This window comes from Hyaena hyaena, unplaced genomic scaffold (assembly GCF_003009895.1).
Source record: "Hyaena hyaena isolate Hyena2069 unplaced genomic scaffold, ASM300989v1 scaffold_950, whole genome shotgun sequence".
NCBI classification, from domain to species: domain Eukaryota; kingdom Metazoa; phylum Chordata; class Mammalia; order Carnivora; family Hyaenidae; genus Hyaena; species Hyaena hyaena.
Genome location: NW_024081582.1, coordinates 310,450 through 335,314, shown reverse-complemented (window position 1 = coordinate 335,314; position 24,865 = coordinate 310,450). Strand labels below are relative to the sequence as shown.

Sequence of the window (24,865 nt, the reverse complement as noted above, 5' to 3'; positions counted from 1 at the left end):
TGAGTAGATGACAGCCAGGTTGCAAAGGACCTAATGAGCTAAATTGAAAACATCAAATGCTTTCTTTTAGTGAAAGGAAAGATGAAAATGCTGGAACTTGGGTGATGGATCCAGATTTCTATTTTCAAAACATAATTGTAGTAGCAGCCCTTCTGCCGCTGCTGAATTTTTCTTGAGATCTAGCTGGAAAGCTACACCCAGGAAACGAGAAAGTCATGAAGGAAATGTTAGACACATCCAAGCATGAGATAATTCGGCATAACGTCCTCCTGCAGGGGATTTAAAGCAAAATAAGAGTAGAGGGCACATAAGGGAGACGGACTGGTAGGCAGACAGAGATTCAGCAAATGTGAAGTGAGTATGAGTTGTTTCACAGCAGCGTTGGCACACTGTGGTAATGCACCAGCTCCAGCCTTCGGTCTGTTTTTATACCACACAGCTAAGAATGCTCCTCCATTTTTAAATGGTTGAGAAAAATCGAAAGACAGATAATGTTTTTGACATGTGAAAATTCCATAAAACTCAGATTCTACTATTTGTTAATAAAGTTTTATTGTAACACGATTCTGCTCATTTACCTATGCATTGCCTATGGCTGCTTTCACGCTATACCAGCAGAGTGGAGGACTTGTGACAGAGACTGTATGGCCTGAAAAACCTAAAATATTTACTCTCTAGCTCTCTGGAGAAAAAGTTGGCAGGGATGTCCAGAACAAGCCGTAAGTCTAGAAATAAGAAAAACAATTCCTTCATCCTACCATTGGGTGGACAAAGGCCTATGTGACTGAGGAGCAGTACAAATGTCTGTGCTCTACATGGCGTTACACAGAATTTGCTACGCCGGTCTACTCATGCTCTCAGGGGTACATGTCCTTCTCTGACAGCCCTATCGCTACTCCCCAGTTTCCTGCACCAAGGCCCGTAGCCCACAGTCCATAATTTTGAATGTTAACTATTAGCATTATGACTCAGCTATGTTTTATTAAAGTTTTAAAAATGACTTGGCGGACTGATTTGGGAACTTATGAAAATGCTCTCCAAATTGCAGACACTGATGTGAAAATAGACTTTTAAATATACATAGCCTCTTTGTAAATTGTGGACCTGCATATAGTGGCGGAAAGGACTGTAGAATTTTCATTCATGTGGTTGAGCCTAAGTCATTGTGACTTAACAGTGTTAAGACTCATAAAAGATGACTAGGGCTTGGAAACGTGCCAGCAAAGGTTTCCTGATTACTACACGCTGACTACTTCAGATTATTGTTGGAAAGCTAGTGAATGAAGCAGACAGGATGTAACACTAGAGATTAGTTTTATGAATTGGAATTTATCACTGACTTCAAATTATGTCTGGAAGAAAAGATACTGGGGTGGGGATTCAAGAAGGTACAGATTAGCTCATAGGGCTTAAATTAAAATGTCTTTGTTGATAAAATTCATATATAACCACTCTATAAAATCCCTTCTCATTGTTTACATTCAAAGCACTATATTAAATGTTTTATAGGAATTTTTCTTCATCCATTGCAGAAACATGGAGTGCTAACAAGCTGCACGGAGCTATGTCAGGTTTCAGTGATACAAAAATAGATAAGATATAGTTCCTTTCCTCAAAACACATACTCTTACAGAGAGAAAATCGTAAGAGTAAATAAAATCTAATAATAATAAGGCAATAAAGAATTCATACATGAATGTATTGTTTAGCTCAGTTTTGACACAAAGGGAAGAGTCATTTCAACAGAAATACATTAATATCTATAAATCATCTGGAGTTTCTTACCAGAAAAACTCTAAACAAAGACAAAATTATCAAAGATCAAGTCAGTCTCTATTTTTAATTCCGGACACAGTAGAAGGAAAAAGACTTAGATGGTACATGTTGGCCCATCCTAAAGTTGCAAAGGCAATTGTTATTCAAGATATGATGCCACTGATTAGAATCCTGACTTACTTAAATCTCAATCCCCAGAAGCTAACACCATGCAGTATATACAGAAAGGACTCCGTATGGGTTTGTTGAGTAAATGAATTTCACTACTTTTTGCTGAACCCAAATTTTGAATGTGTTCAAAAGAATATAACTTGGAACAGGTCTTAGGAAATCTAGCCTATAGTCAAAATAATAGTATTTTGGCTACACTGAGTTACAAAACAGTGTGAGGCAAGAAGCTTGCCCCTAGCAATTATTAACTCTCTGTATTGAGCAGGGCAAGAGAAGGGGAGTTTCCAAGCCAACCTATCATTTGACTATATTCTGCACCTTCTTGATAAGCTTAATGGAACCTTCTGAGGCTCTCAGGCTTGTGAAGAAAACCTGTTTTAAAATTTCCAGCAGGACCATTATTTATCTGTAAATAGAAATAAAATAACAAAAGTCACAATAGTAATAAACTCTACCTAATATGATAATAGGTATAATGCAATACAACATATCATAGCATCATATATAATAGGAAGATTAGTGTATAAGGTTTTTCATGTGCTTACACAATGTCAGAGACATAACAATTACTCATTTTGTGTTTTATTATTATTGTTATCCATGCTTACTGGGAAGAACAATAGTATAAATAGACCAAAACAATTTGGGATTAATTGCATACATTTTCACTCAGCAATAGATTTTCACTTCTCAAATTAAATCTGCCCTGGATGGTTTTTTACTTGCTCGTTCATTCATGAATTTGTTCAATGGAAACCATTCATTCAAACAAACAGTTAGTGAGCTTAGTCAATGCTGTCTTCCTTCATATTTTGAGGGCTGGACTGAACATTTAAATATATTCTGGTCCCTACCCTCAAGATCACAGTCTACTAGAGAGTCAGACCAACAAATCAAGGCATGTCTTGACACGTCATGACATAGGTATGCTTGAGTACAGTGAGATAGAACTTCCAGTCCACAGTTCAGTGTTAACAAAAGAGGTTCTTAAATACAGAGAACAAACTGAGGTTTGCAGAAGGGGAGGCAGATGAGGGGAATGGTTAAATGGGTGATGGGCACTACAGAGGGCACTTATTGGGATGAGCACTGGGGGTTATATGTAGGTGATGAATCACTAAATTCTACCTCTGAAACCAATACTACACTATACATGGACTAAACTTCAATGAATTTAAATATATAAATGGAAGGAAGGAAGGAAGGTAGGAAGGGAGGGAGGGAGGGAGGGAAGGGAAGAATGAAGGCTTCCCTTAAAGATGCAGAGCTTGGGCATAATTTTAAGAATTAAGTAAAATTTAGCCAGGTAAGGAAAATGGAAGCCAGAATCATCCCATGTAGAGGAAACATGAGAAAACACAATGCTTTAAAAAAACAAATAAAGTCTATTATTTTCTGGGCCAAAACAAAGAATTGGGTGTCTTACTTAGCTTCCTCAAATCAGATGCAGGGCCATGGATTCAATGCATGGGTGAGGTGTCCCCGGGAAATACGGAGCGGACTGTGGAAAAGTAAGCTGGTAAAGGAAAGGTAGTCACCAAGACTACTTTATCAAGCATGTTACCACGGTGTGGAAATGGAAATCAGCTACCCTGGGGAACCCTAGGGAGGTTATCCAAGACAGAGTCCTCAGAGCTATCCACGGGGAGGTAAGAAAGTTGGAATATTCATTTGTGCAGCAACTTTTGAAATGTGTTAACGGAGCACTTCTACTCAGGCAGTAGGAAGTCAGCCTCACTGCCCTGGTAAGGCTCCAGTGAGGGGTGGTGAGGGGGTGGAGGCATCAACAGTACTTCCTGTTCTTGGCATACCCGGAAGCTAGACTCTGATGGGTAAAGGGGAGATTTTATGTTGTGTGAAGGAACTTGAACTTTATCCTTAATATTGCAGAAACTTTTGAAAAAATGTTTTAAAGAGGTGAGAGAAGCAGGTTGTTTTACAAAGTCAACTCCCACATCTCTCTGGAAGCTAGATCTCTCTGTATCTGAAGGGGCTGGACTAGGGGTAGGTAAGTGGCTCTGGTCTAGAAGCTGCTGCAGTCCTCCTGACAAAAATCATGCTGGCCTGAGGTAAGGCAGTGTCAGGGGGAAGGTAGAAGAGCAAGCAGGCAGAGTAGAAAAAAATTAAAGGAAAAAGAAGAACAAAGCTTGAATTCCGAATTTATACGGGAGGAGGAGACGGGCCAGGAGATTGCAGGTTTCTATCTTGGAAAACTAGGTAGAAGGCAGAACCTTTCACCCAGACTGAGAATTCCAATAGGAGGAAACAAGTGAAGGAGTCATCAGTGAGATCAGATTTGGAAATTCTTTGTTGGCTGCAGGGTGTATAAATCCAGAAATCAACAGACATTTCTGAGGTGGAGACATAGCTTGGAGCATTCTCAGAATATAAATAGTGGTCGAAGCCACGTGTAAGAGACTAAGAAGGTCTAGGTTCTTAGAAGATAAAAAAGAAAGGTGGTGAAAGCCTAATGAGGAGCAAGGCAGGTAAGCAACTACGGGATGGATGTATTGGCATAAAATGTCATGGGAAAGTTTTACGTTTCCAGGGGAAGCCAAAGAAAACTCTACTCTGAGTCCTGGATCTCAAACAGGAAGGATGAGTTGATGTGTTTTAGGTGGACAAATGGGGGATGGAACATTGCTGGCAAGACACCTTGTGAAAAGTCAAGTAGAAAAGGGCAAATCGTGGAAGTTGTGATAAGTTAATATAAAGCTAGACTGAAGTTTGTCTCCATGATCTCTGAAGAAAAGAACTCCCTGAAAATGAATGTGAGCTCCCTGAAAGCAGGGATAATTTTTTTTCTCCCCAGTGTCTATCACATATTAGGTGCTCAATAAAAGTGGGTTGAAATGATAGGGTCTATTCAAATAAATAATGTAATATAACAATTTCAGAGACACTACTTGCCTACTTGAGAGAAAACCTTGTAATCAGGTAATTTTATTTACTTAATAACTGTTTAATTACTATATTAATTGCAAGCCTCCATATGTATTCCTCAAGGAAGGTCCCATAGGAACCCCAGCAGGCAAAGTGATGTTTACCATACTGTCCTTAGTTAACAAACAATAGTCCATTTAACACAGGCTCTTCCCTACTTAGTCCTGATTAGAGAAGTTCTGTTATAAACATATTCTGTCTCAACTATCCACTTACCAATTGCTTAATTTGTTGCCTTTGATCTCTAGTAACTTCATTATTATTACCCTATAACCCAACATGGCACCAGACACAGAATACTAGGTGCTATGTTGGGCTGATGTATTTTGGGGATGCTAAGTATTTGTTGATTAACTCCCAGGAATTCATTGACTTCTGAATAAAATGAGGACTTTGTATCCAGCCTTCTAAAGTTTTATGTTATATGGTGAACCTGCTACTTCTGACTACACAGATATCTTCCTCTACTCTTCTTGTAATGGTACTGCTATTTTGTTTTAGAGATCTATGCCTTGGTCTAGAACTTGCCCTATCCTCTGGAACTAGAAGTCACACACCCTCCTCTGGCCAAGGTATGGTCAGATGGCCATGCTAGGCAAAGCTTGTGCTTTCCCATTGTAATTTGAAATTTGAATAAAATGACATAGGAATTGAATACAACCAGACCTTCCTACTCTACGTACATATCTGGGGATATTCTGGGTCTTATCTGTTCCTAACAGTGAATCTTTAGATTTATGAGTTACTTCCAGAAAGTGCAGTTAACTTTGTTTTAGCCAAACTCATTCAGAATTAGATTCTGTTGCTTATAACCAAAGAATTCCAATCACTCATAGTTCAAAACTTCTATGTGACGTAGCAAGAGGAAAGAGAAGACAAAGAGAGCAGGAAATGACACAGAAGTATACTGAGTGGAGAGGCCTAATGAAATACAATTTATTTTCCAAAATATGAGTTGTATATTTTTAAGTTGGTATGTATGAACCTACGTGGTTTGAAAATTTGGCGAGCATAATAATCACCTGGGATACTATTTTAAATGTAGAAGTCCAGGTCCTGCAGCAGAAGCTCTGGTTCTATTGTTCTGGAGGGGGGGGTGGGAGGGGGAGGGACTTGGGTATCTGCCTGACTGACACATTTCCTAGATGCTTCTCAGACCATGTTTTGGGTCACTGCTTTAGGTTCTACTATATATGAAAAATGGCAGGTAATCAGATCTGTGGACACAAAGAAATGTGCCTGCTCCCTGCTCAGTTTTGCTAAACAGTCCTAAACTTCTAGTCATGACTGTCTTTTAAAATATTCTAGTTTTGCCAGTGACAATGGTGGCCTTTGGAATACAGGTTAAAAATTCATTATTAAAGACTATCCCTTGGGGCGCCTGGGTAGCTCAGTCCGCTGGGCGTCTGACTTTGGCTCAGGTCATGATCTCATGGTTCATGGGTTTGAGACCCCCTTCAGGCTCTGTGCTGACAACTCAGAGCCTGGAGCCTGCTTCAAATTTTGTGTCTCCCTCTCTCTCTGCCCCTCCCCCTCTCGCTCTTACGCGGTCGCTCTGTCTCTCTCTGTCAAAAATAAGCACTAATTTTTTTTAAGACTACTCTTTAAAATGAAGGGGGGGTGTTGCCAAGACATGAATATGTTACTAGACCAATTCCACAAGTAAGATCACACAACAGACACTGTTAAGTTCATCTCTACGGCCAGTATACAGCACATACCAGGTAGTTTCCATAAAATTATTTAAAGAATTGAATTTATTTTTCAAAAGCTAAGGGAATAGAAATAAAGGATCTTATATGGTTCTACCTAAGCATTTTTACACAACAAAAAAATTCCAAATACTTTTTTAAAATGTAGTTAATGCTTTACAGATATATCTTTATATAAAAGGTATGGCAAATATGTTACAGGAAACAGCCAAGACCTGACTGTATGTATGCAAGGCCCACTTTTGGTTAAACTGCTAGTTTTCCTAACAATTTTATGATATTTTATAATATTTATTTTATAATACTTATTCAGTTATAGTATTGTTCCATAGATACCCTGCAAAACTTTCATCCTAGAAACAAAATATAGTAGTTTAAAATTTCTTTTAAATTTTAGGGGTGGCTCAGTTGGTTAAGTATCTGACTCTTGATTTAGGTTCAAATCATGATCTCAGAGATCATGAAATGGAGCCCTGTATTGGGCTCTGCACTGACTATGGAAAGCCTGCTCAGGATTATCTCTCTCCTACACTCTCTGCCCCTCCCGCACTCTCTCTTTCTCTCTCTCTCACAAAAATAAATAAACATTTAAAAAATAAATTTTAGGGGCACCTGGGTGACTCAGTTGGTCGAGTGTCCGACTTCGGCTCAGGTCATGATCTCACAGTCCCTGGGTTCGAGCCCCGCATCGGGCTCTGTGCTGACAGCTCAGAGCCTGGAACCTGCTTCAGATTCTGTGTCTCCCTCTCTCTCTACCCCTTCCCCACTCGTTCTGTCTCTGTCTCTCAAAATAAAATAAAGACATTAAAAAAATTAAAAATAAATAAATTTTAAATTCAGTTTATAGAATTTCAATTCTATATTGAAAATCCACAATTTGCTCACTGTTCCACTAGACCCTGTGAGAGATGGGGTAAAATGAATAAAATGAAGGATTCAAAACAAGCTTTTAAAAACCAGCAGCTAGTCCGGGCATCATATAGAGGGATATGAGGTCATGGTTGTAGCATCTGGAGCCCAAGCACACAGTACTGTAGGAAGCCCATGGGATAGTTCTAAAGTTAACAGAAAACCTCTGTGTGCTGTCTGCATGTCTTACTTCCTGCACATGACACTCACGAGGTTTACAATAGAGGAAGAATGTGCATAAAAACTAGTGTCTGAGTTAAGTAGGAATTAGTCATGGGCTTGGAGAAATCTTTTTCATTATTTCTATACAAGCTTACTAATCCGAAAGTCAAAGAAATACTACGAAATAAACATGGAACTTTTTCTCATAACTTCAAGCTTAACCCCCACCCCACCCCCACCCCAAAAAATCTGTCTTGCTTCATTCTGCTGGTACATGTGACAATCATATCATACCATGTTTGTTGTAACTTTTATCGGACATTTACCAAATGACCCCTGTCTGCAGCAGAGAGAGGACCAGGTTAAAAAGAAATTATTTTTCTTCTAACCCTTTTGTGTACTATTTTGCATTGGTCTTTGGCTTTTTCTTCCTAGTCATCCTTGTTTATCTTCCTTTTGAGGACACTTCTCAGACTGTGGAGAGCAGGGCACATTCAGCTACATCTTTCATTAGCACCAGAAATATGCAGATGTTTAATTCACTTCATCATGACACGACAATTGCTTATTGAATGCCCACGTGCTGCTTCACTACTCTAGTTAGACACTAGAAGAATGCAAAAGATGCGTAACAGGATCCCTGACCTGTAAGAGCTGAAGATCCTGGTGACAGGTGGATGGACACGAGTAGATGGAATTCTAGGACATTGTAGGTAAAGCTCTGGGGATGAGGGTGCTGATGGTGGTACTGTGCCCTTAGCACAGAGGGGTCTTGTGTATGTTACACTTGTTTTTAATACTCAAGAGAATAACACTAGGAATACTCTTAAGAAAATGAGTATCTGCAGAGTATAAATTTACAAATTATGAGTTAATGGTTGTCTCCTAGTGCTAGGAGAAGGCCAGCTTACATAAAGCAGATGTGTATAATAAAGGAAAGGAATTCCAGATCTGTTGGAAAGTGCATCTGGAAGATTCTCCTGTCAAAGAACAGTGATCTCTTTGAAGCCTGAAGCAATTAAAAAAAATTTTTTTTAATGTTTTATTTATTTCTAGGAGAGAGGGAGAGAGAGACAGCATGAGCAGGGGAGGGTCAGAGAGAGAGGGAGTCACAGACTGAAACAGGCTCCAGGCTCTGAGCTGGCAGTCAGCACAGAGCCCAACGCGGGGCTCGAACCCACAAACCACGAGACCATGACCTAAGTGAAAGTCGGATGCTTAACCAACGAAGCCACCCAGGCGCCCCAGCCTGAAGCAATTTTAAATAAAAATAATACATGCTTGGCCATTTCAAAATCTTTCCCAACCAGTGTCCAACATAGAATTATCAGCAATGAGTAATAAACTGAGAAATGAAATTTGAAGGACAAGTATAAAATGGAATTGAGTTCCAGGGAAGTGAAATTTTTTGCTTCAGCTCATAGCTAAAGCAGCCTTTAGTCACTTCTGTATTTTGTCTATTTTTTTGCAAAGACTAGGCATAATGTTGTCACCTACTTTTCCTCTGCTAAATGTGATTGATCGACTAACTGGAAATGAAAATCAGTTTGGTGCTACCAGGAAAATGGCAAATTTTTATGAATTAATTTTGACTCATTTTGACTCTATTAAAATACAGAGCTTTACCATAGTTTCTCATGATGCGGGAGGCAATTGGTCTTGGAGAATAGCTCTCTAGGGAGCTCATGGGTCAGCTTAAACTATTTTGTAAGCAATAAATTAGACAACATTTTAGTGAGCAGAAAGGCTGTGGAAATCTATATAAAAGGAGGGTGACAGACATGTGAAGACTAATTAGCAATCAAGATAACAGAATACAGCTTTCTAAAAACAATCAGGAAGTAAACCACCTAGAAAACGAGTTGTTACAAATTGACGAGGTAGAACTGGTTAGAATAATAAGTTGGCTCAGTTTGTGGAGTAAAATACTTCCTTCTATTCTATGCTCTTTCCCATTTTAGGGCTCCTTCTATGTGCTGTGTAAATAATACAGGTTCCCAGACAGTAAAGGTTCTTCATCAAGCCTTTCAAATTAATGTTCTGAGCACCCATCTTGCTCCTAGAAGTATCCTAGCCTCTGAGGATATGGTGGGATATCATATAATCTATGAGGTTTTCAGAGTTCTATGAGATTTTCAGTGAAGATGCAGATCCAAGTGGTAGATTTGCCTACATTTGCAGGAAATACGAAAGACCTACCCAAGGCCTTCACCATTCCTCCATCCTCTCCAGCCTTTAACTGGAGCCATAGCATGTGCACACACTTGTACAGGGGCCTCCACTTCTTGTTAATCGTGGTGTTTTGATTCTCTGTTATCCACCGGTGTGCAGCTGGAGGATAACAAAAAAGGTGCAGTACCAGACTGGAGAGCTCGAGTGCAGGTGGCTTTAGGGAAATCAAATCATCTCTTCCATACCCTGTCAACTCTCTGCATCAAAGTAAAATGTATCAATAATGATGGCAGTGTTCCAGCTAACATTTTTAAAAAAGTAGCATACCACAATCAGACTTTTTTTTTTCACATAGCTGCCCTAATTCCCTCATTAATGTGATACGAAGAATGTCAGATCTACAGATCAGATAAAGGAAGAAAGCGATTTTTAAGAAAAAAAATTTAATGTTTATTTTTGAGAGAGAAATAGACAGGGGGCAAGTGGTGGAGGGGGCAGAGAGAGAGGGAGACACAGATTCCAAAGCAGGCTCCCGGCTCTGAGCTGTCAGCACAGAGCTGGACACAGGGCTCAAAGTCACAAACGGCAAGGTCATGCATTACCTGAGCTGAAGACAGACAACCTACTGAGCCACAAGGCACCCCGCGATTTTACCTAACCTAACAGTGCTTCCCAAATTCTATCATACCACGGTACACAAAAAATCACAATATTTGATTGGCAAACTAGGGTAAAGGAATACCTTTGCAGATGGACTGCTGGGGGGCTCTGATGCCTCAAGTCCAAGGTCCAAAGGAACCAATATCTCAGTATACCTTTAACCCTTTATGCACATTATTTGGGAAGCTCTAGATCTAAGAATTTAATCGTGAAGTATCTTATTTCATATTCAGAAATAACTGAGGTGCTTTTTCTTTTTCTTTTTTTTAAGTTTATTTATTTTGAGAGAGAGACAGAGAGAGTGAGGGGGAGTGGGTGAGGAACAGAGAGAGGGAGAGCCAGAATCCCAAGCAGGCTCCACGCTGTCAGCACAGAGCCCAATATGAACCACGAGATCATGATTTGAGCCGAGATCAAGAGTCAGATGCCTAACCAACTGAGCCACCCAGGTGCCCCCGGAGGTCCTTTTTCTAACCTCTCCCTCCACCCAACACTTTCAATAGAACTAGGATACGTCGTCAGAGAAGAGGTTCACCGTTTGAAATGGCTGTTGGAATGAGTCTTTGATACTGACGGGACTGTGCCATAAATTTTCAGGTGAGGTGGATAGAAAAATTGAGAAGTACTGAGCAAGGATTTGCCAACTCAACACGTTTTATTTTACCAATGAAGAAACAAGGCACAGAAGCCACACATCAGTGTTTTAGTGGAGGGAAGATATGAAATGAGATGAAGGTAAAATTTCATAGCTTTCGACTCCAGGCTCTTTGCTCCACAGCAGTGGCTCCGAAGGGCGCTCTCCAGGCTAGCAGCGTCAGCATCACCTGAGAACTTGTTACAGAGGCCACTTGTCAGGCACCACCCCAGACCTGATGGATCAGAAGCTCCAGGGGTGAGGCCCAGTGGGCTGTCTCTACACACCCACTAGGTGGTTTCCAGGTCCAGTGAAGTGTGAGAACCGCTGCCCTGCAATGTGGCCCTGTCATACATGGCTGATTGGAACCAAGATTATCCCTATGTGGTCAAAAAGCCAAGCACGCAGCTGGAGCGTTTGCATGTGGCGTGCAGGCTCACTGTGACAGGGGAGATGGACTTTTGGATTAAATGGTGGAAGTAAAAGATTAATAGTAGAAGAGAGATCCCACGTTCAGGATCAAAGTGGGATCTCTAAATGCTACCAGGTCTCTTATGGCCCAGGCCTTGCTGCCATCTTAACTCCTTCAGGAAAAGTGTCAACTCTGCATATCTGGGAAACTTACCAGGAAAACCAGTAGAGGAAAACAATTTTACTTTTCATAATTGCTCTTTGTGACTTCTTGTGTTAAACGTAATTATTTTGAAAATGACAAACCTCTCTAGATTTAGTTTTTAAGTGTTCATTTATTTTAAGAGAGGAGAGGGAGGAAAGGAGGGAATCCCAAGCAGGCTCTGTGCTGTCAGCAAAGAGCCCAATGCGGGGCTCAAGCTCACAAACGGTGAGATCATGACCTGAACTGAAATAAAATATCGGATGCTTAGCTGACTGAGCCACACAGGTGCCCCTAGATTTAGTTTTTATAACATGTGGAGGATTAAGAGGAAGAGAGGAAACAGAGTATTTCTTTGATGTGAGGCCAAGTTGAGTTTGCCTATTTTACATCACCACTCTTAAATTCCTTTGCCCTTAAAAACATTCAAGTGTCTTTTTCCATGTGACTCGCTACCAGATCTCTCTATTCCTTAGATGTGGGTCCTACATTGTGTAGATCAGGTATATCAAATAACTAAAATTTTTAAAAAATGCATGACTTATTTTTTAGTCTAAGAATAATTCTATCACAAGGAACTAACAAGTAGGAAATCCCCTTTTCATGATTGAAAAACTCATGTTAAGCTCAGCAATATTAGCAGCATTAAAATACTTTCATGTTGTATCCCCAGGACATTCATGAATAATCAAAGCTACATCCAACACTGTTGTCATTAGTTAAGATCTTATAAACTGCTCCTTAAAAAGGAAGACACTACATTTCATTCTTTTGCCCTCCATTTCTAAGGATATGGACCCATACTTCTGGAGAATGCCTTTTAAACTCTGTAACAAATGCTACTCAGTAAATGTCAACTACTGTAAAAAGAAATACAACTCTCACAGCCCCTGAAACCATAATATACAAGATAATTATCGGGATTGTGTCCTGAATTTGTCAAATAGTTTTTTATCCACTCATCATTGGAGCTATTTCAGAGGAAGAGGTTATAGGTACAGATAGAGTAAGAATTTTTTGGGGAGATGCAATGAAATTAAAAAAAAAATAACCTTGTAGTAAAAAGTTTCTTATTTAAGAATATTTATGCTGGTTTTTTGTGTCTTTCCTTTGCAAAGTATATGTTATTTTTAGTCATGCATATATAATTAGAACCTAATTATATCTAGGGATAATAGAACCTTAGACAGTTTTGAATGTTTGAGGCTTCCAAAACGGTAGAAAAGAATGCTACGTGTTTACTAGGTCCTTAGGCCAACACAACAGCCCAGCGCTCCAGTCTGTACAAAGCTCACTGAACGGAAACTGTAATGCTTCACCGGAGGCCAGGAGGTGCAATGTGTTTGCTGAGATGCTCTTAAGATTGTTTGATGAGCACAAGCAGCCTTTTCCATGCACTAATAAATTCTACATTCATAAAATTTTCCATGAAAAAAGTAGACAATGACATGACATTTATTGGAAGTGCATTGATATTAAAAAAAAAAAAAAAGGCACTACTAACATTTGCTGCACTCAAATGTAAAGTGAGGGAGAGACTGAGAAAATGGGCTGTTTTTACCAAAATAATGATTTTGCAAGTGGCCCTGGGTTTATGGATAAAAGAAATAGTTTGATTTTGTGACCGAGTAAAAGATGGCAAGTATCTAATTCTCTAATGCACTGTAGTGACCACTATACAATTTCATTTCTGTCATCTAATGAATAACCTGAGAAATGAGGCCGGATTTCTGGTTTTCTGAGGCGGCCACTTAATGGCATGCAATTCAAATTCATTCATGCTACCACTGAATTCCTTGCAACCTCTCTACCAAAGCCCTAGAATCCAGAATGTTGTGATCAGATGATGAAAAGGAAAGAATATGCATTTTTGATGCTTGATCTTCTATTACTGCTTTTTGTGAAGTCCCTAACACAAACACTTTATGAGAACAGCCAGACTATTTTCCAAAGGGGCAGCGGACTACTTCATCCATGATATTCTGTGACTCCTCATTCTTATACCTGCTCTTCTTCCTCCTCAGTATTTCTGCAGGCACCTAGAAAAAATGATCAAATACCTAACTAATGATCCTAAAGATCTTTGTCTAAGGTTCTATTATCTCTAGGAAAGATGGAAAAGAGAAGGGAGTCCATATTTGTGGTGAGCCTACTATGTGTCAAAGGCAGAGTTGCAGAATTTTTAAACACAATCCTTGGGGGGCTTTTGGGTTTCTTTTGTTTGTTTTAAATGTTTATTTATTTATTTATTTTGAGAGAGAGAGGGAGAGGGAGAGAGAGTGCATGCACAAGCAGGGGGAGGGGCAGAAGAAAAAGACAGAGAGAATCCTAAGCAGGCTCTATGCTGTCAGCACAAACCCCGACGCAGGGCTCCATCTCACAAACCATGAGATCATGACCTGATCCGAAATCAAGTGTCGGACACTTGACCAGCTGAGCCACCAAGGTGCCCCTAAACACAATCCTTATGAATGCTATAATCCTAAGAGGTAGATGTTATGGCACCCATTTTACAGGGCAGGAAATTGAGGCTCAGATAGACTTAGCAATAGTCCTACAGATACTATGGGGCAAACATGTTATTTGAACCTTGTTGTGCATAACTCCAAAGCTCATGCTCTTTGTAAATTAGATAAAAATAATATTCCCGGATTTTTTATTAATGTAAATTATAGTTATACCTTTACATAAAATTAACTTTCTTTGATGAAATTTTTAATGTTAATTATAGTTATACCTTTATCTAAATTTAACTTTAAGGAAAGCTTTAATGAAAACTTCTTTTCAAAGCACTGTCACATACATGATCCCATTTCAAGACAGCTGGTAGAATGCAGGACGTGTGAAGGTTGTGAGGATTAGTAATAATTTCTAATATATAATATCAGTGTAAACCAAGTGCTCAATAGCTATTATTTATTATTGTTGTTGTTGTTATTGTTATTATTCCTCGCAGCAGGCGTAGATGTTGTGTAGCACAACTGTAATCACTCCTTCCTGACAGACTTTCTCTACAAAGGTTAATCCCTGTAACATTGTGCTTCACAAGCAAAAATTATTTTTAAATTTTTATTTACAAGGCATTTACTTACAGGAATTTCAAAACTCCATATTCAACTTCAGTTTGTTTGCAGTGCTGGCAGGCAGGGGATGGAAGGGGAGTAGGCATGAGAAGGGCTTACAGTCTCTGCTAGCCCAGACAGAATTGGAAATTCTGCCTACTGCCTACGGTCTCCAAAGTGAGTGTCCTTTTTCATTGCACCTAAGTGCTCCGTAAGGATGTTCTTTATCATAGACTTCATTATCTTTTCCTTACAAGGCGCAATGAAGAGCCCTTGTTTCGGTTTCTTGCCTCCACGGTGAGGGGAGCGCCCCTGAAGCCGTGCATGCAGACTCTGCTTGCGCTTGTTCGTGGGGGGAGGGCAGTTACCAATCACAAAGCGGAGATGGCTGGGTTTTGACTCCGCAGCACATTCCTGCTCTCTCTTGCAATAAAGTGCAAGAAGTGCTCGGTATTGGTGACTCACATCGAGACAGGAAATCTCATGCGGGTCCGCCCTTCCTTCCTGCGCTCCCGACCAGCTGGGCTGCAGACCCACAGGCCAGAGCTAACCCTAGAGCGCTGGTGAGGGCAGGAGGGGGCAGACGCTGGGCCAGTGCAGTGGGCTTCCTTAATGGATCAAAAGCAGGACCCCGCCACAGCCACACCGCTGCAGGGAAGGTACACCCTCTTTATCCTCGAGGATGCTTTTTCTGTTGAGATTTCTCTTTTCCCTTTGACCCCACATCTCCCTGGCATATTCTCGCCTTTGTATTGTTTTTAAATATAAAAACAAAGTTTGGCCCAAGTCAGTTGAGTGGTTTTCATTTGCACCATGTTTTATAAGCATGCAAGAAACGACATTAATCATCATTACAAGCAATGTGTCCACAAGGGCAAAATGATAGAATGTGTCTCTCCAGCAAGATGTAAGGACATTTACAGTAGACTTTAGAAGCCAGTGTAACATTCTTTCAGTAAAGTTATACCATGTTTCCCATCATGAGAGCAGCACATAATCGTAACGATGACAAAGGCTAACAGGTATGCCAAGGACTGCTCTGAGCACCTTATTCCTTTTGAGTCATGAAACGGTTACCACTACCCTTTGAGATTTGTATTGTCGTTGTTCTCAATTTCCACATGAGGAGGCTGTCACAGCAAATGAAAGCCTTTCCCCTGCCTCCCAAAATTGCTTTTAAACCTCACAAATAATGAACAAATGAATCTCAAACGTACAATACCATAAATGCATAAAAAATATCCTAAATATCATTAACAAAGCTGCCTCTTGCAGGGATTTGTTCTAAGAGTCCAATGAATAAATGACTTGAAACGATGACATACATGTTTTCCACATTTGGCCAAGTTTGGAAATATATTTCCAACTCATTCGTTAAACTGTAAAAACGTTATCCTACAAGACGTCTAAAGTCAGAACTCTGAAATGAGTTGTTACAGCAGACCAAATCTGGCAGTTATCTTTTTCAAGACCACTTCCCTCTCTTCCTGTAGAGCAGCAATGTCAGAAAGTGTCAGAAGTATGCATTCCTATGTGTCCATGAAGAAACTAGGTCTCAGGTGGAAAAACCATTTATTGGGGTGTGAATATATATATATATATATATATATACACACACATATACGTATATATATGTATATATATATACACACATATACGTATATATGTACATATATAAAACCTTTCAGTTCACCTCCTTTTTTTTTTTACCTGCTCTCTCCAAGCTCAGTTCACACTCTGTGTTCCAGCCTTGCCAAAATACTTCTAATGAATTATTCATTGTTTTATGCCTTTGAATAAGGTGCTGCTTTCTCTGTCTGAAAAGCCATTGCTCCCCCATTCCACCCAGTGAATCTTCCAACATTCAGAAATCTGTCCATCTTTTCATACATTCAAAGAGTATTTTCTGAACAGCTATTATGAGGCAAGCACCAGGTGTGGTGGGAAGGAGGTTCTGATTGAGTTTTTTATTCTAGTGCATAGAGACAGAGTTGAAAGATAGAGAGGGAGGGAGGGAGGGAGTAAGGAAGGAAGGAAGGAAGGAAAGAAATGCAAAGGAAGGAAAGAAGGAGAGGAGAAAGGGAAGGCAGAGGGAAGGAGGAAGGTGCCTACCTACTTTGGTTGGTGTTATGCAGAGTCATATGACATCAGGTGACGGGGTGATTACTTATAACAGGTGTGAGGGATCCAGCCACGAACTCTGAATGACAAGAAGGAGCCAGTCAGACAGAGGTAGACACTGCTAGTTCAAAGGGGCTAAGCTCTTGAGAATAAGCCTGGTTGCCTAACCAATGGAAAGGAGCTGGCATGACTGAGTGCAGTCACAGAGAAAGGCAGCCACCAGATAGATGCCATTGGTTTTGTAATACCTGACAGTAGTTCAAAGTGAAAATTCAAAGCAGAGAATTGATATGATTTAATACACTCTAATAAATCCCTCTGGCCGTTGAGAGCACACTGGATTTTAGGAGGTCAATTGTAGAAGCAGGAAGACAAGGGAGGGTCAGGTAAATGAGTCAAAGCAATACTTTCTTCTCTTTCTTTGTGCTCACACACAGCATTTTGTAAATACTCAATGTTGTATGTATTCTAAAAAAATGATGTATTTTTTTCTCCCCTACTTAGACAATAGGACCCTTAAAAGTAGGGATGAACTGGGGCACCTGGGTGGCTTAGTCAGTTAAGCGTCCGACTTGCACTTAGGTCATGATCTCGCAGTTCGTGGGTTCAGGCCCCGCGTCGGGCTCTGTGCTGACTGCCAGCTCGGAGCCTGGAACCTGTTTCAGTCTGTGACTCCCTCTCTCTCTGACCCTCCCCTGCTCACGCTGTCTCTCTCTCTCTCTCCTAGAAATAAATAAAAATATTTTTTAAAAATGTAGGGATGAACCAACATTACACAAAAATAATAAATTAGACAATAAATCAATAAATAAGCCTCTGAAGCTTAAAGTTTCTGAAGACAGCGATCCATTCAAATGACCAGACTGCAAAGTAGATTATTTACATTGAAATAGAAAGTATTATATACAAGGGCAGAGGAGGGGAAAAGCATATTATCCAACTGAGGGTGTAAGACTGAATCAGAACTTCAGGCTCTGGTGTTCTTTAACATAGTAGTATGTTAAAACAAGGCAACAGAAGTTTGACAGAAAACAAATCAAGTCGGCTTTCCCTTCTGATGTTTCACAGTTTCAGATAATGGCTGTATTTAGACTCAGAGTTCTGGGTCAAGATGAAACTCAATGAATCCATTGAGAAATTATTTATCTGTGCTGGACAATTAAATTAAGAAGTAAACAAAAGTGTCCAATTACTTTTGGATTGTTCAAATTACAGCAAAACCCTAACCCTGAGAAAAAGTGCTGACATTCTAAATGTTTCTTTTTAGAACAATAAAAAGATCAATCATGAGGAAGGGTGACATTTGTTTTTAATGTATTCCCTTCCTCGTTTTCCATATGTCACTCTCCTCAAGGGGTCCTCTGCCTGTACCCATTTAGAGCCCTCAGGGGTGCACAAATATAATCAAGACCTTTTTCCTTCAGTCTTTCCCCTGCTGTTTCACCCGAACCTACTTCAACTCTATGTCTATCTATATCTATCTATATCTATAATCTATCTATAAAACATATATAACTACATATAATATATAACTATATGTAATATAGTATATATAACTGTCTTTATACATACAGTCAGTTAACAGTTGCCTCATAATAAAACACCACAGAACTTAGTGACTTCAAACAACCACCATTTATGTGTCACAATCCTGTAAATGATCTAGCTAGTTCTTTTGCATTAAGCCAGTTCATTTGGGGCTCAGTGATCTAAAACGGTCTCCTCCCCACGTCAGAGGCTACAGCAAGAACAGCTGGGATACTGAAGGCCTTTTTTCACACAGTCTCTCATCCTCAAGGGGGCTTGTTCACACAGTAGCAGAAGGACTCCCTGCAGCAGGAGGCAAACCCTAATTACAAGCACTTTTCTGTCCTCTGCACCACATTTTTCTAATGTCCTGCTGGCCAAAGTAAAGTACCTGGCCAAGTTCAGTTTCAAGGGAAAGAGAAATAAACTCAGCCTTTTGATTAGAGGTGTGGTAAAAGTTCCCCCATAAAGGGATGTGCCTATGGGAATATAAGTAATTTGTGACCATTTTGTAATACACTGCACTATCATTTTGAAGAAATCCCATCATTTAATTCACAGTAAGGTGATAAGGGCTCCTGACAAGGTCATGTGCTTCTAAATTTGGCAAAACACCTCACCTCAAGAGTATGAACCTTGAGTCAGAATTACAGACCTAGTAGCAGAAGAGGAGTTCTTCTGCAAAGGACTCTTCTCTAGCACGTCCAGGCCTGATCCACAGGCAGCCACCCACGAAAGCATAGATCCTGTGCCTGGCCCCCATATCCCTTAGGCAGTTACATCATGGTGTGCTTGACAGGCATGATTTGACACCTGGAAGGGAGTATACCAATCGTGCGACTGTACCAAATACCAAATACCTAGTACATAACTGCTCAATAAGTATTGGTTGAATTAACTAATTGGTGTATGCATGTTTAAGTGTGTGAGTGTATCAAGAGGTAAGGAGGGAGAGTGAGCAAACACAAACACCAGTTCCGTTCCAAATACTCAGGAGTCCAGAGAAGACATGACAAATCGAATTGGCATAGACTTTATTTTTTATTTTTTTATTGTTTATTTATTTTGAGGGGGGGAGAGAGAGACAGAGTGCAAGCAGGGGAGGGGCAGAGAGAGAGAGGGAGACACAGAATCTGAAGCAGGCTCCAGGTTCCCAGCTGTCAGCACAGAGCCTGACACAGGGCTCAAACTCAGGAACAGTGAGATCATGACCTGAGCCAAAGTGGGTCACTTAACTGACTGAGCCACTCAGGCGCCCTGACATAGACTTTAAAGCTAGATGAACAGACTGTCTGTGTCATCTTAGGCAAATGTCTTAATCTCTCTAAGCCTTAGTGTCCTAATCTATAAAACTGCCATAATAATACCTTTGCTGCAGGGTTATTATAAAAATTAGATAGAATGATAGATGTAGAATACCTAGAGCAACACATGACATATTAGGGGCATTCAGTAATTACGGAGCAGGAGCCAAGCCTAGCTTCCCACACAAATCCCACTTCTCACCTGGCCTTCCTTCAGCACTAGTGCCACTTTCCTTTGGTAGTCGGCCTCCTTCCACCTGCTGGGCCTAGACCAGCCCAATCAGAGAAATGAGCGGGGCCCGGAGTCAGGAAATTCATCCACATCTTTAGTTTCTATCGACGCGAGCTTGTTCTAGTCACGGCGGTAGAGGGTAGTTACAGCAGTGGGAAAGAGTGACTATAGCAGTGTTCCTCTAGAAGTAAGCCTCTGGTGACTCCTTCCTTGTCCGCCATTGTGGTGCTACATAAACTTGCCGCCGGAGCGACTACATAGACCCAGATTGGCCAGCAGTGTTTGTATAGTTAGCATTTCAGGAAGTATGGATAGATTTCAATTAAAGGTTGCAGACAGAACACATGCCTTCCCTTCAAGCCCTTCACATCTCGCATTCCACTGAAATGCCTATTTTTAAAACTATGTGAAAGGAAAGAAGTTCATAATAAATCCCAGGATCAGGGACTCAAAGATTTCTATATATTTCTCCAAGATGTGTGGAGGATGGGATCACAGAATGTCTGGATTCAAATGTCAGCTCGGCCAGTCATAATCTGTATGACTCTGAACAAGTCTGTTTCCTCATTATAAAATGTAGATAATTATAGGACCTGCCTTATATGGTTGTTATGTGGATTGGCCAAGTCATGTGATGCGCCTACAACACTTCGAGAAACACAGCTCAATAACAGTTAAATTGTTGTAAACCGAAGCCAAGGAATTTATAACTAAGAAATTGCACTGAAGAAAGTTGGAAGTTCAAGCTGGGAATTGGCATGAATCCAGAGGAAAGTGAAGCAGAAATCAAGGGTGTTGGTTTAATATCTACAGAAAAACTAATTAGTCCATCTTCACACCATTCTCTACTCCCTCATCCACATTCAGGGATGATGTGTACCCTAAGTTAACGCAGACCAAAGCTGTTTTCTCTAAAGAAGTTGAATAGCTCACCTGTGAGGGGCTAGGGCCCCTTTATTGTGGCTGCTTGGTACATAATAGTCTCTCTACTTTGCTGACTGAATGGTTTAACTTAAAAGGATCACCAAGTGATGAAAAATCAGAGATCCCCACACAGGCACCATTTCTGAAACTTAACCATGTCAAAAAATAAGAGCCAAAAACTTTCTGAGAGAAGAAATAGGTTATCTATAAAGAAATGAGAATGAGACTGGTATCCATCTCCTCCCCAGCAAAATCAGTTGCTAGAAGATAATGGAAAATGCTTTAAGAGTTCTGAGGGAAAATTCTTTTGAAACTAGAATTATATTCCTATCTAAATTATTTTTCCAGTCCAAAGACATTTTCAAACATGCAAGAGCTTAGAAAATTTTATCTCCCGTGCATACTTTCTGGGGTAAAAAATATTGGGAGATGTATACTAGAGCAAAAGAAAAAGTAACCCAAGAAAAAATTAAGGTCATGGCAGCCAAGAAAAAAGTGAACTTGACTTAGAAATTTATGAAAAATAATTATCGGATGAAAGCTGTTCAGCAAGCTTAGAAAATCAACATACCAAATAGTAACAGGAAATCTGAAGGTTCTGACGATTAAGTCATCAAGTAGAAAATATTACTGTAGGAAATATTCTTACGGATAAACTGGATGATCTGTGACAAGATGAAACATATTCTAATTCTATCCACAAGAAAACGAAAACTAATTAGAAATTTTAAATAACTGACATGATGCATGAAGAAATCATGGTCTAAATATAAAACAAACTATAATATTGTATGATATTTAGTAAATTGAAAAAGAAGAATCAATTTGACCTTAATACCTGGAATATTCTTCTTCAAAGAATACAGATTTATTAACACAGGGTTAGATCTCCATCTATTCTTTTAATTTCAAAATGTAAATTTATTGAAAAATAAGAATGCATTTGAAAGACAAACTGAAGACTTATTCAATAAATATTGAGCATCCTCTATCTGCTAGATATATCCACCATGCTTGTGATTGTTTTTTTTTTAATTCTTTATTTGAAATGATCATTGCTTGTATTCCCAAATGTGATTTATTTTGTATATTGGCCTTGTTTCCCACCGTCCCATACTATATTAGACAGGAATGTTTATTTGACAATATATAAACTACTAGTCCTTGTGGGTTGCTCTAAAGGGGGAAAAATATAAATGTTCCAGAAACAAATGAGACGAATTGTGCCCTAGCGTATTAATGGATCTTAGAATTCCTATACTGAAATCATTTATTTACTTTATTCTAATTCACTGCTTACCAAATATAAGCATAACCCCCCCAACACACACACACACACACACACACACACACACACGCACACACACACACACACACAAACTACCTGTTAATATTCTATAGAATATATTTTTGGAATTGGAGATTTATGCTAAGGGATTTTACAAAGTATAAATAATATAAAGTGCTGGATAATTTGGGATAGTTTTTTCAAAGTGGCATTTGCAGATATTTAGGGGGCATGAATATATTCTCAGTAGTCCCCAATTTCTCTGGAGAGTTTTAAAGTAATGTGATTTTAATTAAATAACTCAAATGTTAATATAAACGCATTCCTAACCTTGTTGATGAAAATATTCAAACAGAGTAATGCTACATGACTTCTCTTAAGATTGGCTTGTAATTGTTATATACTGATTTTTTTTAATAAACCCATTTATTGAAACAACAAAAAAAAAAGATCACCCATTTCTCCAAGTCTCTTTCTTTATAGGCCAAAGCACATTCTTTCTGCCTTACGTGATAATATTCACATTATTATAGCATTCCAAAAGCTTTTTACTTAAAAAAATCGTTGTTGACTGAACCTGTTGGCAAAGCATAGAGTAATCAACCATGTAGAAGAACACAAGTGTTACAAACATTGACAACGTAAAAAGATGGGGCATGTAAACTGGGGCAGAGATGGAGGGAAGCATATGGGGGCGTTAATTGTCTCATTTTATGTGGTTGTGAATCTAGATTTCTAAGGTTGATAGACCAAGAAAGAAATATTAATGGGTTTTTTTTTAATGTTTTATTTATTTCTAGGAGAGAGAGAGAGAGAGAAAGCGTGAGCAGGGGAGGGTCAGAGAGAAAGAGAGTCACAGACTGAAACAGGCTCCAGGCTCTGAGCTGGCAGTCAGCACAGAGCCCGACGCGGGGCTCGAACCCACGAACCGCGAGATCATGACCTAAGCAAAAGTCGGACACTTAACCGACTAAGCCACCCAGGCACCCCTAGACCAAGAAAGAAATATTATTTACAGATAGAAAGGTCACCTCTCAGGGTCTGTTTGTTTCCTAACAAATTGGATTGATTGAAATATGCCCTATGTATCTCACAGCAGCTTTGCCATGAATGGCATATTAAATTAAAGGTATGGGAGCACTTGGGAAAATAAAAGTGCTTTTATCATCAAAATCTGTAGCTTGTACAGAAGTCTGACCATTTGCTTATGCATTCTAACTGCAGATTATCAAAGTATATTTAATATATCCAGTTACTTTCATCAGCTCTCATAGTTTCCACTCTATGTAGTATCAGAGGCCTTTAAAGGTGAAAGGGCTTTCAGCAATCCTAAAGTTCACCTTCCTCCTTTCACAGGTGAGGAAATGGAGGCCCCACACAGTTAACTGACAGAACTGGTCCAAAAATTATGTGTCACAAGCTCCAGGGCAATGTTTCCCTGCTATATATATATAGATAATGGCCTAGTAATAAGTCCAGATAATAAATTTGATTCTGCAAGACTTTAGGAAAAACTTAAAACCCTGTAGTTTCATATGATGAGAGAATGTCCATAGTATAAATAAATGTGCCTTCCTATCTTTTCAAGGTTTATTCTATAACTCTAGTACAGTCCTTACTATATTATTATATTAGATTACTTGATTAATAGTTTTATGTGCTAAGGTAGTATACTTTACTACCGTTTGATTTAAAACTTCTAATGGAGAGTTTGATGTTTCTTAGTTCCTCTGTTTTTTAGAGTGTTGGGCCTATAGTAAACATTCTATAAAAATGAGTTGGTTTATTGTTTCTCTGCTGGTTTTCTTCCTTTTGTTTTTTAAATCATTTCAGAATCACAGAAAATGTTTTAAAAACACTAAAAAAAAAAAAAAAAACCACCTGATTACTTATTACTGAGATTCACCAATTTTTAACAGTTTATCTCTCTCATCTATCTATAATATATACCTTTAAAAATATCCATACTTTTTCTGACTCGTGTGAGAGTAGGTCACATGTCATGCTCCTTTATTCTTAATACTTGAGTTTATATTTCCTAAAAGCATATATTTCCTCTATATATCTCTTTTACCTAATCACAGTACAATTATCATATTTAAGACTCATGATAGAAGATTTTCAGGCCCACATTTCAATTTTATCAGTGGATTCAATATCCTTTATACATTGTTTTTTGATTCAGTATATTGTCTAAGATAACATATGGTGTTTAGGTGTCATGTCTCTTTGTTCTCATATAATTTAGAATTATTCCTCAGCTTCTTTTTGTCTTCATGCAATTGGAATTTCTGATGAATATAGGCCAGTTATTTCATTTAACATACTGATTAAGGATTTGGTTTCCTGATGACTGAATTCAGATTAGCCACTTTTGGTTGGATTTCTTCATGAGTGATGTGTCTTTCTCATGGTTTCACATTTGGAGGCACTAGATATAACTTTGCCTCCCATTGGTGATGTTAATGTCAATCCACTTGCTAAGATGTTATCCTGTTTTTTCACTATACACCGTTTTATTCTTTTATAATTATTAAGCAATTTGTGGAGAGATATTTTGAGACTATGTAAATATCTTGTTCTTCATTAAACTTCCTTCCCTTAGGGGTCCCTGTGTGGCTCAGTCGGTTAAGTGTCCGACTTCAGCTCAGGTCA

The 24,865-nt window shown here is 39.2% G+C and overlaps 1 long non-coding RNA gene across 1 annotated transcript in view; it reads left to right on the top strand.

Annotated features, from left to right (window-relative positions):
• Window positions 1-4,285: 4,285 nt before the first annotated feature.
• Window positions 4,286-24,865, top strand: part of LOC120223097 — a 53,636-nt gene continuing 33,056 nt past the window's right edge. The window contains exon 1 of the long non-coding RNA XR_005526192.1: window positions 4,286-4,433. This is a non-coding gene — a long non-coding RNA (uncharacterized LOC120223097). The remainder of the gene's footprint in view (window positions 4,434-24,865) is intronic.